Source organism: Helianthus annuus, chromosome 3 (assembly GCF_002127325.2).
Source record: "Helianthus annuus cultivar XRQ/B chromosome 3, HanXRQr2.0-SUNRISE, whole genome shotgun sequence".
Lineage (NCBI taxonomy): Eukaryota > Viridiplantae > Streptophyta > Magnoliopsida > Asterales > Asteraceae > Helianthus > Helianthus annuus.
The window spans coordinates 145,731,935-145,745,438 of record NC_035435.2 but is presented as its reverse complement, the minus strand read 5'-3'; positions in this window follow the sequence as shown (position 1 = coordinate 145,745,438).

Genomic DNA, 13,504 nt, shown 5'->3' with positions numbered 1-13,504 from the left:
GGTCTCTAAAGATATGGGCCATGATTATGAAGATGGAGAGTACATGAGGATAGTTTATGCCATGTACCTGGATGTTCTTATATACTATTATAAGTTCAAATCAATTCAAGACAATGTAAGAAATGAACAAACTCAAGTAGCAGCAAGAACTGAAGACACGGCTGGAGATGGAGGAAGAAGAACAGTAAGCACTGGAGGTATACCGGATGATGATAGAGAACACTATGCTCTCTTCGCTGGGAATGATTGGAGAGGAATGACAAAGGTACAGAAGCGGCGAAGATTTGACTTCCGGCAGGCAGAGAAGGGTGTAAACGAAGCCAACCGAAGTGTTTCAATGAATTCCCATGGATATAATCCAGTTTAAGGGGGAGTATTAGAACTAATAAACTCGATTATATCATATTTATATACTGTTATATGTATGTATGTTTATTACTTTTATTAAATGTGTAATTATCGAATATTAGTGAAGGGGTGTGTCACTTCAAGACACACCGGTTTTGAATGGTGGTTAATGGCGCCAAAAGTAGCCGCCGGAATAAACTACCCTTCTCATATGTATATAAACGAATTACCGGTATGTTAACCGGTACGAAGATATTAACATTAATATCCTCTCTTTCGAATATTATCCGATTGATTCATCATGAAATCCAAACATGTTTGTGATGAATCAAGTTCTAGTTATGGTGATGATGTGCATGATAAACTTCCGCTGCCAATGTAAAGCACACTTGTATATATATCAGAAGAGTTTTTACAAGATAAACAACATCAAAGTTCTCCCTCTAAACTCTCCTGTTTCTCACACTATCTTCTCTGTGTTGTGTTCTGTCTATTCTGTGTGTTCACCTCTGTGTCTGTGCTCTGCATGTGCTGTTTATATAGGAAAATTCAGATCAGCACATCCACGAAGAATGGACTGGGCCACGAACAATCAGTCTTCGTCTATATTGATTCTTACTTGCAAGGATTCTTCATCGGCATTAATCCTGAATGAACCATGAGGATTCGTCAGACATACACCTGGACGAACCTTAATCTTCGTTGGTAGATTATTCGTGAGAATGGAGTCTTCATCCTCATGATTCTTCATTCAAGGCATTATGGTGATGGTTCGTGGCATGGATTCTTCATCACATGAAGTTAGTCTTCGTCCAGACCAGTCTTCGTGAGCATGGACATCCTGCGAACAATGAGTCTTCGTTACACATACAATCCCACCAAGACTGTTGAAGGTTCGTTGGGGGCTGCATCATGCAGACTAGAAACATAACAGGCAACAAACAGATTGCATATAGCAACTGATTCACAAAGTGTACGAAGTTAAAGTCATTCCGAAACAGGACGGGGGATGTCGTGCTTCGGTCTTCACTTCGAACGGCGTTGTCGAACCGAACCGAGTTGCGTCCACATAATATGTATCAACAGAAGCTCTGACTCTGAAGGTCTTTTGATTAAATCCGGTGTTTTAGCAAAGCTCCAGTAAACCTCTATGGATGGTTTCTTCCCTTTTTTCCTACTTGTGGTGACGTGTGAGAGTTCTCTTCTGATTAAAGGGTCAAGATCGAAAGGATGATCACTAAGGTGCAAGTTGTTAATATCCGTTGCAGGAGTTGGAGTATTATCTTTGGTTGTGTGGTTGTCATTGTTGGTCAGTTTTGTGTTAATATTATTGTGGTCCCCATTAAATCCAGTAGTTGTGTCAATAATAGGATCCGTGTAGGTCCCAAAATCGGAGGATCGATTTACACAACCAAATCCTTGTTTATAGCAAACAAAGTCACATGTGCGGAATCCACGTAACTAAGCCAAATCAAACATAGAAAGCAGTAACAACAATGGTTTAACCAAAGAAACACAATCATTTGATTAAACTGGATGAGAATGCCAACTGATACAAACACAGTCTAGACAGAATGACTTTTAGGGTATGCTCTCATCTCTAACTTCTAAACGAAACAAAATGTGTATTTATAGCAACCTGGGCTCAAGGCATCGACGAAACCAACATGGGCTCGACGAAACACAAGGGTCCATATACTTGGGCCTGAAGAAGCCCAAAGGCCGACGAAACAAGTTTGTTTCGTCGCAGACCACGACGAAACACAGTGAAATGGACAAGAGCCTGTTTCGCCGTCCTGTGTTAAAGAAACACAAAGTGTTTCGTTGAAGGCTGCAAAATGTGTTATGTTTGCTGCAAACAGACAGTTGCAGCAAACCACAAAGAAACACACATAAAGAAGAAATACCCATACATGGAACATGCATTGTTCATAGACCATTACATAACAAAAGGAGACAAACAAGTCGGACACAAGCGGATAGGAGGATATCCGACTTGGTCGACGGCAAATACAGACTCGATAAACGATAAAAGACCGTACAAAATAAATCGTAATTACAAGACTTGTGACAGACACAAAAGTGCATCAACAAACTCCCTTGTCTGTTACTTGTCTTCGGTCTTCGAATCTTCTTTCTTCAGTGTCGTTTGGACCACGAACTGCCCGCATGGATTCCCCGGTAATAGCAGAAACAAGCGACGCGCTGGAATTTCAACGCCTGATGCGCGTCCTTGTATTGATAGAAAATGTCATGCCGGTATAACTTGTTAATGTCGGATGCGGACATGTTAACAATCCACATTGGATCCAACATCCTGAAATTTTCTTGATCGCCATTAAAAACGATCACTGCCTCGTGTGTGTCGAAATCATAGCACCATAATCGCATTTCACCAAGAAAGTCTTGCTTCATTGGCATCAAAGGTATCTTATCCACCACTTTCGCTGGCTCATAAACAAGCTTGTATCTGCCAGTGTTGGTTGCTGGATCAAGAGTGAACTTGATTTGTTGATATATGGGGAACTGAGGCTTGTAAGACTTGTCTTTCCACCCTGACTTCTTGTTCATCTTAATCAATCGCTCGAATAACGTCGCACCATCATACTTTGAGCAATTTATGAGGTCAATCTTTGTTAATGCGGCCACATCATAAAATGGCAAAGATAGAATGCTCAGCAACGATCGAAAGTACTGGATTCCAAACTCCCGCTTAATGGTGACACAATGTATTTCTTTCACGAACATCCAGCAGAGGATTCGCCTACTAGGCTTTGCCTTCTCGAATCGTAAATAATCAACCTGAGCGGCCTCTGGTACGGGCTTGGAAACCTTTGACAAGAACCTTTGACGCCACGCGGAGAACGCATCTGTGGCATTTTCTGATGTATCACGGTTCTTCAGATGCTCATCAATGTCTTCCACATTCTCCTTTAACCAATCTTCATCAAACGGGGCAAATTCAGTCCCGTCTTGTCGAACATACGAGGACTTCTTCACATTTCCCTCGAAGACAATTTCTTCAATGTTTTCAACATTAGTAGATTCCGGCTCACTAGGCATCTTCTCAATCTCCTCGTCATCAATATCTCTCATTGCTTTTAGAGTAATCAATTGTTGATGTGAGAGATCTTTGACAATTTCACCTTCTTCAAGCAATTCACCCCTTTTGCTGTTGATCCAGACTCCCCCTTTCACAGACTCCCCCTCTCAGTATGCTAAAATCTGAGGTTTCTGGTTCAAGCTTTGACAATTAGCTTCCGTGGGTATAATGAAATCTCCAAACCTGTTACTCAACCAATAACATTAGACTTTATCTTTTCAAACAATAAACACAAATTCAATCAGCTCTAGAAATCCACTCAAGTATTCAAGTTCAAGTTAATGACCCTGATTACTTGATTTATCTACCAAGTTCAATTTAATGACCCTGGTTGATCTTTTGACGAATCCAACTGATTTTAGTAAAACACATTTTTTTCAAATTTTCTGAAAATAACAAGTATCAATTTAATGAACTTGTTTTTGTCTTTGAAACAATTCAACTTCCAACAATGTAAGCTCTCCTCATTCTTCAGCTCAAAATTTCCTGCATCTGCTTCATCTTTCTAGAATCCGACAATCAACTTTCCACTCTGGTTTGTCTAAAATAAAGCAGAAACAAAATCTTTTTGGATTTTTAATGTGATCTAAACTAAGAATTGAAATAACAGAAAACTTAAATTGAAGAAAGTAAACTATTTACAAATTTATTTTTGGCGAGCGTGCCAGGGAATCATATCAGCTTTTCAGACAAATTACTAGTACCGTTAAGCTACATTACATACTCAGACGTAAACAATTCACCTCGATTGTCGATATACTGATCCATCTTAAATTCTCACACAAACTTCAATCTATTCAGGATACAGTTTACGTGTCTTAAGAACTTAGTTCAATTCATGTGTCCCACCTCTTGAATATACTCCCGTATCCAGAATCCCAATATTCAGTCTTACAGGCAAGAATACTACAATGATATCTGTACATAAATTAGGGGTTAAATGCAAGAACTGAGGGATCTCAGGTCAGAACTTCCGTTCAGCAGAGAGATATCAGTTTCGACTTTGCAGTATGTCCCCTTTAGAGGATCTTTTTAGCTACAACAGATGATTATCAATTTTATTGTCTAATCAGCTGAGGGCTTTATGCTATATTTTAAGCATTATGGATAAAGTATTAGCCAAGGACTAGGTCAGAACTACCGTTCAGCAGAAGTCCTGGAATAATACCCCAGACATCATAGAGTATAAACACCTAGTATATCAGAATACGAGACCTTTCAAACGAGATTTCAGGGGTTACCTATATATCCAAGTAGTGTTCCCCACGAATTTCACAAGTTTGAAATTTTATGTTTATATCCCGAATAAATTTACTAAATGTACGAAAACCTATCGACACATCGTTAGTGAGACTGTTTAACTCATTTTGTCTTTCCAAATCTTTCGCATATTGTAATTGTCTAGCTGATGTACTATCATTTTCCCTATATACACAAGCTCTTTTTCAGATTTTATCATGTTTTTGTATTTTTCATTATTTACTGTTTTTGTATTTTCTGAAAGTATAACTATGTACAACTATCTATCTCCCCCTAAATACCAAAACACGTAAAAAATCGACAAACCATCGCAGATTGTCTCTCGTCTTCATCCGCAACAGTACTCTGATCAACGCTCACAATTCCATCCGACACTGAAAGCAATTTCATACCATTAAGTTTTAACAAATATTGAAACCGATTTTTATCAAAAGCTTTGGTATGCAAATCAGCTTTTTGTTCGTCAGTGTGGATTTTGTCAATTCGTATCAACTTTTTCTCGAAGCAATCGCGAATAAAGTGATGACGAATTTCTATATGTTTAGTTTTAGCGTGATGTACTGGATTTTTAGATATGTTAATCGCGGCCTCATTATCAACAAACACAGGTGTGTTAAGAAACTGCAAACCGTAGTCGCGCATCTGTTGCTGTATCCACAGGATTTGAGAGCAGCAACTGCTAGCAGAAACGTACTCCGCTTCACATGTAGATAGCGCCACAGATGTTTGTTTCTTACACTGCCACGTAACCAATCTCGGACCAAAGAACTGGCATCCTGCAGTTGTTGATTTTGCGTTGACTTTGCAGCATCCGAAATCTGAATCGGAATACCCTTCGAGCGTAAAATCGCCTTTCCTAGGATACCATAACCCCAATGACGGAGTACCTTTCAGGTAACGTAATATCCTCTTGACAATAATCATGTGCGATGCTCTCGGGTTAGACTGAAATCTTGCTGCGAGGCACGTTGGGTACATAATATCAGGACGTGAAGCAGTCAGATACATCAAAGAACCTATCATGGAACGGTAAAACGTTTCATCAGCCCTGTCTCCGGTGAGATCTGGGTGAATCCCATGATTAGTCGCAAGTGGGGTAGCAGCTGGAGTAGAACTTGACATTCCAAATTTCTCTAGAATATCATGCACGTACTTCGTTTGATGAATGAAAATTCCCTCAGGAAGTTATTCCACTTGTAGACCCAGAAAGAATTTCATCTCCCCCTTTGATGACATTTCGAATTTCTGCTTCATCACCTGTTCGAAATCTTTGCACAATTTCTCATTTGTTGACCCAAAAATTATATCATCCACATAAATTTGTACTATCAGAAAATGACCATCAACGACTTTAGTGAAGAGAGTGGCATCCACTTTTCCACGTATAAATTGGTTAGCGAGTAGGTGTTGAGACAAAGTCTCGTACCAGGCTCTCGGTGCCTGATGTAGACCATACAACGCTTTGTCCAGCAGATAAACTTTGTTCTTGTGGATTGGGTCAGTAAAGCCCGGCGGCTGACCAACATAAACCTCCTCTTTGACCTTCCCATAAAGAAACGCTGACTTTACATCCAACTGATATACTTTGAAATTCTTCCAAGACGCAAATGCTAGGAAAATTCTGATAGCCTCTAGTCGAGCTACAGGAGCATAGACTTCGGTAAAATCAATCCCCTCCTGTTGACTAAAGCCCTGAACAACGAGTCGAGCTTTGTTCCTTATAACCACTCCTCTGTCGTCCCTCTTACATTTGAAAACCCATTTTGTATTGATCTTCCGATGACCACCTGGCAAATCCACAAGCTTCCACACTCCTAGCTTTTCAAACTGACTTAACTCTTCTTGCATCGCAATGACCCAAGAGTCTTCAGTAAGCGCCTCTTTGTAAGTTCGCGGTTCGACCTGCGAAATGAAACAACTTAATGAAAATTCAGTTTGTAAAGGTGCTACTGTAGAATAAAAACATTTAAGGCCCTGGTCAATTTGACGTCTCGTGCGAACGCCCGATTGCAATTCCCCTATGATCAACTCCTCTGGATGATAAGAAAGAGTTCGCGACATCACTTCGCTTGGAACATCTACATTTCCCTCCAGATTAGTAACATTCTGCTCTGCATCTTGTTCACCAACTTGGTTTGTTTGACTTGATAACTGGATCTGCTCCCCTCAAGATCTGAATCGCCATGGTCAAATACTGGCATATTATCAGCTTCTTGATCATCATTCACCTCCGACTGATTACCAGGAGCAACTTCATCATCATGTTCACCAGCATTACTAGGACCTGCTTCATCGTCATTTGAAGTTTCCCGAGGTCTTCTAGAATACTCCGCTGGGAACCTGAGCTGCGACTCATACTCTCGCAAAATATCCAGCTCATCAAAGAAATCTTCTTCTTCCTCAGATTCTTCCCTCATGTCAAACGAATCCCAAAGTTTGTCATAATGATATCGCCAAGAATCACCAGGATTCTGTGGCGGCATAGTGTACCCCTGACATTCAACATTCGCTGCATCTCTAGAATACTCCGCTGGGAACCTGAGCTGCGACTCATACTCTCGCAAAATATCCAGCTCATCAAAGAAATATTCTTCTTCCTCAGATTCTTCCCTCATGTCAAACGAATCCCAAAGTTTGTCATAATGATATCGCCAAGAATCACCAGGATTCTGTGGCGGCATAGTGTACCCCTGACATTCAACATTCGCTGCATCAATAATCCGCTTCTCGCTTGGAACAAAGACACGCCGTGTAGGACTTGAATATCCAACAAAGATTCCCTCAATGCTCTTTGAACCAAACTTGCCATTAGGCTCTATCACTGTACATGGTGACCAAACGGTTCTTGATACTTCAAATTCGGCTTGCGTTTATTGAGTAGCTCAAAACACGTCTTGTTGAATCTCTTGACAGTAAGAACTCTGTTGAGAGTATAGCATGCAGCAGAAACAGCTTCAGCCCAGAAATTAATTGGTAACTTAGAATCTGCAAGCATCGTTCTGGCTGTCTCGATTAGCGTCCGGTTTTTGCGTTCTGCAACTCCATTCTGCTGCGGAGTGTACGGAGCACTAAACTCATGCAGTATACCTCTTTCATCACAAAATTCTTCCATCTTACTGTTTTTGAATTCAGTACCATTATCACTGTGAATTCTACATATAGGCCTCTGGTACAGATTCTCAATTCTTTTAAACAACGCCATCAGGCTGTCAAACGTTTCTGTAGGTCCCTCGTGGAGGATGAGGTTTAACCTTAACCTTGTTATAGTAACACACTAGCGAGTGCGGAATCCAAGCTAGTATGCAAACCGAGTCGAGACAAGCATAAACACAATACACACAAGATTCACCGATTATGTAATGCCCATAAATTTAAAATCATTAACCACTAAGAAAACCCTAATTAAGACACCCAAGTAATTCTGTACAAACCCTGAAAGTTTCAGAACAATCGGAATCAGGATCAGGGCCCCTAAAACTCAGGGGGGGTATTTCCTAGTTAGTATTATCCAAACTGTTTTCGATAGAAATTGAATTTTAACGAACCGTCGACTCACCCAAGCTACTGAGACGCGTGGCTACCTCATATTAAAAGTGACCTCTCGCGCCACGCGCCAGGACCAGGTTTCCCTGTCGTGACACGCGAGGGGGACTATTTTCCAGCTATAAATAGTCGGGTCTGGGACTTGATTTCTGGCACAAAATCGACGGAAAAACTCACAATATACGCTGAGTTATAGTTCAATTACTACACAAACACACACGAATCACGAAGTGCTGCCGCAATCAGGGTAATTACTCGATCGCTATTACGATTCATTTCCGGGATCAATATATCCAAAGAATGTCTAAGTGCCGCCCATATTGGGTTATGCTTTGTCGTTGTCGATAATTCGATAATGAGTTGAAGCATTGTACTTTGTCGTTGTCGATAATTCGATAATGAGTTGAAGTATTATACTTTGTCGTTTGTCGTTAATACGATAAATGAGTTGAAGTATTGCACTTTGTCATTCATTGGGAGAATTTGATCTCGTAAATTATCGTAACTGCTGTATTGATCACTAACCCTGTTTTGTGTACATTATTGTGAAATTAGGTTAAAAGATTAATCAATAGTCTAAACTCTGCCCATATAAATCTAAAATATTAGCACAAGGTAGCTTCACTTTGGAGTTATTAAGGTACGGATCCTTACCCCACTCTTTATTGCTTCATATTCAAATTGTTATAAAACTACTAAATTACTATATCTGTTAAAAACTCCTCACGTCTTTGATTATCGATTCATTTGACAGTCCGTTCGATTCCTATCCTAATCATTTGATTTAGCTTTCATGTCATGCGATAGTATTATGTTATACTCATTATCGCATGTTCCAATATATGTTCCGTTTTGTTATGAAAATAAGTTTTATAAGTTATGTGAATAAGACCATTTGTACTCTGATACCCTGAGTATCGCTTCTCGTGGAGTGTCCCACGAGCATGTTGTTGTGGCATCAACATCATGTGCTCCATCCGTGACGGAGAGATCAGTTCACGGCGTCTCTTAAGTACAAGTGTGGTACATAAGGCTATTAGGAGGCGTATGGATCGATCCTAGGATTTAAGTATAAGGAGGTGGATAACGGGTATGCCAATTCGCCATCTCATGTGATAACTATGCGGGAGTAGCTACCTGTGTATTGTCACGTTTTAAGTTTGCTCATGGGTACATCCGTAAGATATGATTATGAAATTTTGTTCTTACATCGTATCATTTTCGCCTAAAGTTCCATCCGGATAAGATTTCATATGAAGCATTTATTTGTTATTTGAGCCTAAAATTCCGTACTGAGCATTCGGCTCATTCCGTAAATTTTTTTTGTATGTACAGGTCCACAGGTTACTTTGGGAGGGGAAAAGAGAGAAGAATAAAGCCTAGGAATAAATCTGAAGATGTTAGTTAATTAAGATAAATGTCTCCGCTTGTATATTAATCTTAATAGTCGTGTGGTTGTGTCCTTATCAAATAAATAAATGGAATTATGACTTTTGTTTATGTTACCGTTATTGTGACACGTCAGCCCTTCCGGGTTGGGGTGTTACAGCTATGGTATCAGAGCAAAGGCTCTTTCCTGTAGAAAACTTGAAGATAGTAATTAAGACCTGTGAGGAATGGGTAGATATCTATGATAGGATTCAACTTGATCTCTTATTTGGTTTAACTCCTATGTCTATTCTTATAGATGCCTCCTCGTCGTCCGCCACGTAGGAATACTCGTACTAACCATGAACGTAACAACACTTCTTCGAATGAGACTCCAGTTGATCCAAACATGATTAATGCTATCAACCAGGCTGTTGCTGGGTTGCTTCCAAACCTTGTTGCCCAAACAGCTGAGGCTGTTATTCAACAAACTCGTCATCCAGAAGGCACTAACACTAATCCAACCTCTGGTGGAAATACCACGAACAATATTACTTATAGTATAGACATATGGATTAGTAAATTCCAAAAACAAAAGCCGAAATCCTTTAGTCACGCTACTAATCCAGTCGAAGCAAGAAACTGGATAGCTCACATTGAAAAGATCTTCGGAGTTCTTGGAGTTCCGGAGCAATACAAAGTTAGACTGGCTACCTACAAATTTGAAGATGACGCACAAACTTGGTGGGAAGGATATAAGCAAGTCAAAGGAGGGGATGATTTTGACGCTAATCTTTCATGGGTCGACTTTCGTAATATCTTTTACGACAAGTATTTTTCGACCGCTGATTAAGAAGCTTATATCAGGGAGTATGCAGTGATTCGACAGGGGAGTGATGAACCAGCCTCTGAGTTCATTACTCGATTTTCAAGGTTGGCTAGTATTGTAGGAGATGTTGCAGGATCAGCAGAAGTCCAGGCAGAAAAATGCAAGTGGGCAGTTAATGATCGAATTCGGAAATCGATCATGTACATGAAATTTAAGGATGTTACCGAAGTTGCTGATGCAATCAAAACTTTTGAGTTCGAAAGGAAAGAATTTTTATCCCGAACTGGGGATAATAAGAAGAGAAATAGGGAAGGCCAATTTAAGCAGGAAATCGGCCAATCATCCACTACGCCACAACATCAAGATCGCAAAGCACAAGGAAATCAAAACTTTGGAAATCAAGCACGTCCATGGCAACCTAGACTTCAAAACCCGAGGCCTGCTCAAAACCAGATTCAGTTGTATGCAGAACCTATTAGAACTCAACCACTGAATCAGATTACATATCCACTATGTAATACTTGTGGTAAGAGACATCAGGGCGTATGTCACCGAAGTACAGGAGCATGCTTTAGATGTGGCCAAACTGGACACATGATCAAGGAATGTCCTAAGAAGGATACTAAGAAGAATCATCAACCCAATGTTGGAGGAAGAGTTTTCGCACTTTCTGCTACTGACGCTGCTAATGTTCCAGGTACTGTATCTGGAACCCTTCAGATTGGTGAACGTAGTATCTATGTGTTATTCGATACAGGAGCGACTCATTCTTTAGTATCCCACTCGTTTACTAAGTATCTTCTGATAAGACCAACTCTCTTAGATCACACTTTCACCATTTCCACTCCCATAGGAACTTCATCCGTAATCACTTATGTATATAAAGATTGTCCGATCCGTATTGAATCTATTGTGTGTAAGGCAGACCTATTTCCAATACACATGTGTGACTTTGATGTTATTCTAGGAATAGATTGGTTGTCTAGACATCGTGTAACTATAGATTGTCATTCTCGCCGAGTTATTTTCGGTGATCTTCATCATCCTGATATTATATATCAGGGAACTCAAGCCCATAAATCTCTTAAAATTATCTCTGCACTTAAGGCTCGAAAATCCATATCAAACGGCTGTGCTGGATTCCTAGCATCGATTAAGGATACTTCTGCTAGTGTTAAGAGTATCGATAGCCACTCCGTTGTTCGTGAATATCCTGATGTATTTCCGGATGAACTCCCGGGATTACCACCCGATCGTCAGTTAGAATTCACCATCGACTTGATCCCTGGTGCCGAACCTATTTCTAAAGCTCCATACCGTATGGCCCCGATGGAACTGAAGGAGTTGAAGGAACAATTGCAAGAATTGTTAGATCTAGGATTCATAAGACCCAGTGTTTCACCTTGGGGTGCTCCGGTCTTATTTGTAAAGAAGAAAGACGGTAGTATGCGTTTATGTATTGGCTACCGAGAGCTGAACAAGATTACTATTCGTAATCAGTATCCTCTGCCTCGCATTGATGATCTCTTTGATCAACTTCAAGGGGCTCAGTTCTTCTCAAAAATCGACCTGAGGTCTGGGTACCATCAGCTAAAAGTTAAGAATGATGATGTTCCCAAGACCGCTTTTCGTACTCGATATGGTCATTACGAATTTTTGGTTATGCCCTTTGGACTAACTAATGCACCCGCAGTCTTTATGGATTTGATGAATCGCGTATTTCACAAATTCCTAGACAAATTCGTTATTGTCTTTATCGATGACATTCTGGTATATTCTAAAAGTCGCAAAGAGCATGAAGCACATCTACATGAAGTACTTGGAACCTTGCGGCATGAGAAGTTGTACGCGAAGTTCTCCAAATGTGACTTTTGGCTTAGCCAAGTATCATTTCTAGGTCATGTCATATCAGCAGAGGGAATTATGGTAGACCCAACAAAGGTTGAAGCTATTACAAAATGGCCAAGACCCACTTCTGTTACCGAAATACGAAGTTTCTTGGGTCTTGCTGGCTATTACCGAAGATTTGTTGAAAGATTCTCGGTAATTGCTTTACCACTCACAAAACTCCTAAGGAAAGGGGTGAAGTACTCATGGAATGAGGAACAAGAGAAAAGCTTTGAAGAATTAAAGAAACGACTCGTATCCTCTCCGATACTCGCTCTCCCTTCTGGATCAGGAGGTTACCAAGTCTACAGTGATGCCTCAAAGAAAGGATTAGGTTGTGTGCTAATGCAACATGGGAAGGTTATCGCTTATGCCTCCCGTCAGTTGAAGCCTTATGAAGTTAACTATCCTACACATGATTTAGAACTAGCCGCAGTCGTCTTTGCACTTAAGATTTGGCGACACTATCTGTATGGTGAAAGTTGTGACATCTTTACCGACCACAAGAGCCTCAAGTATATATTTACGCAGAAGGAGCTAAATATGAGGCAAAGAAGGTGGTTAGAACTTTTAAAAGATTATGACGCAAATATTCAATACCATCCAGGCAAAGCCAATGTTGTAGCTGACGCATTAAGCCGAAAGAACTCCGGTACTATATCTTGCCTACAAATTCAACCTCATATTAGGAGGGATCTCGAAAGGATGGACATTCGGCTTCAGGTTAGTAAATCTGATGGATATCTAGCTAGAATGCAGATTGAACCCAACCTCATATCCCGGATCAAAGAAGCACAAAAGCAAGATGGAGAACTTTGGGCAATTGTGCAAAATCTCGAGGTGGGTAAGCAATCTGAATTTAGTATAGACCATCAGGGGGTGATTTGGTGCGGCAAAAGACTTTGTGTACCTGATGACTCCACCCTTCGTGAGTCATTGTTAGCCGAAGCTCACAGCTCACCATTTTCGATTCACCCAGGATCTACCAGGATGTATAGAGATTTAAGACAGAACTTCTGGTGGAATGGCATGAAGGAAGACGTTGCTCGATACGTAAGTAAATGTCTCACTTGCCAACAAGTGAAAATTGAACACAAACGAGCAAGCGGTCTGTTGCAGCCATTGGATATTCCCATATGGAAGTGGGATGAGATCACAATGGATTT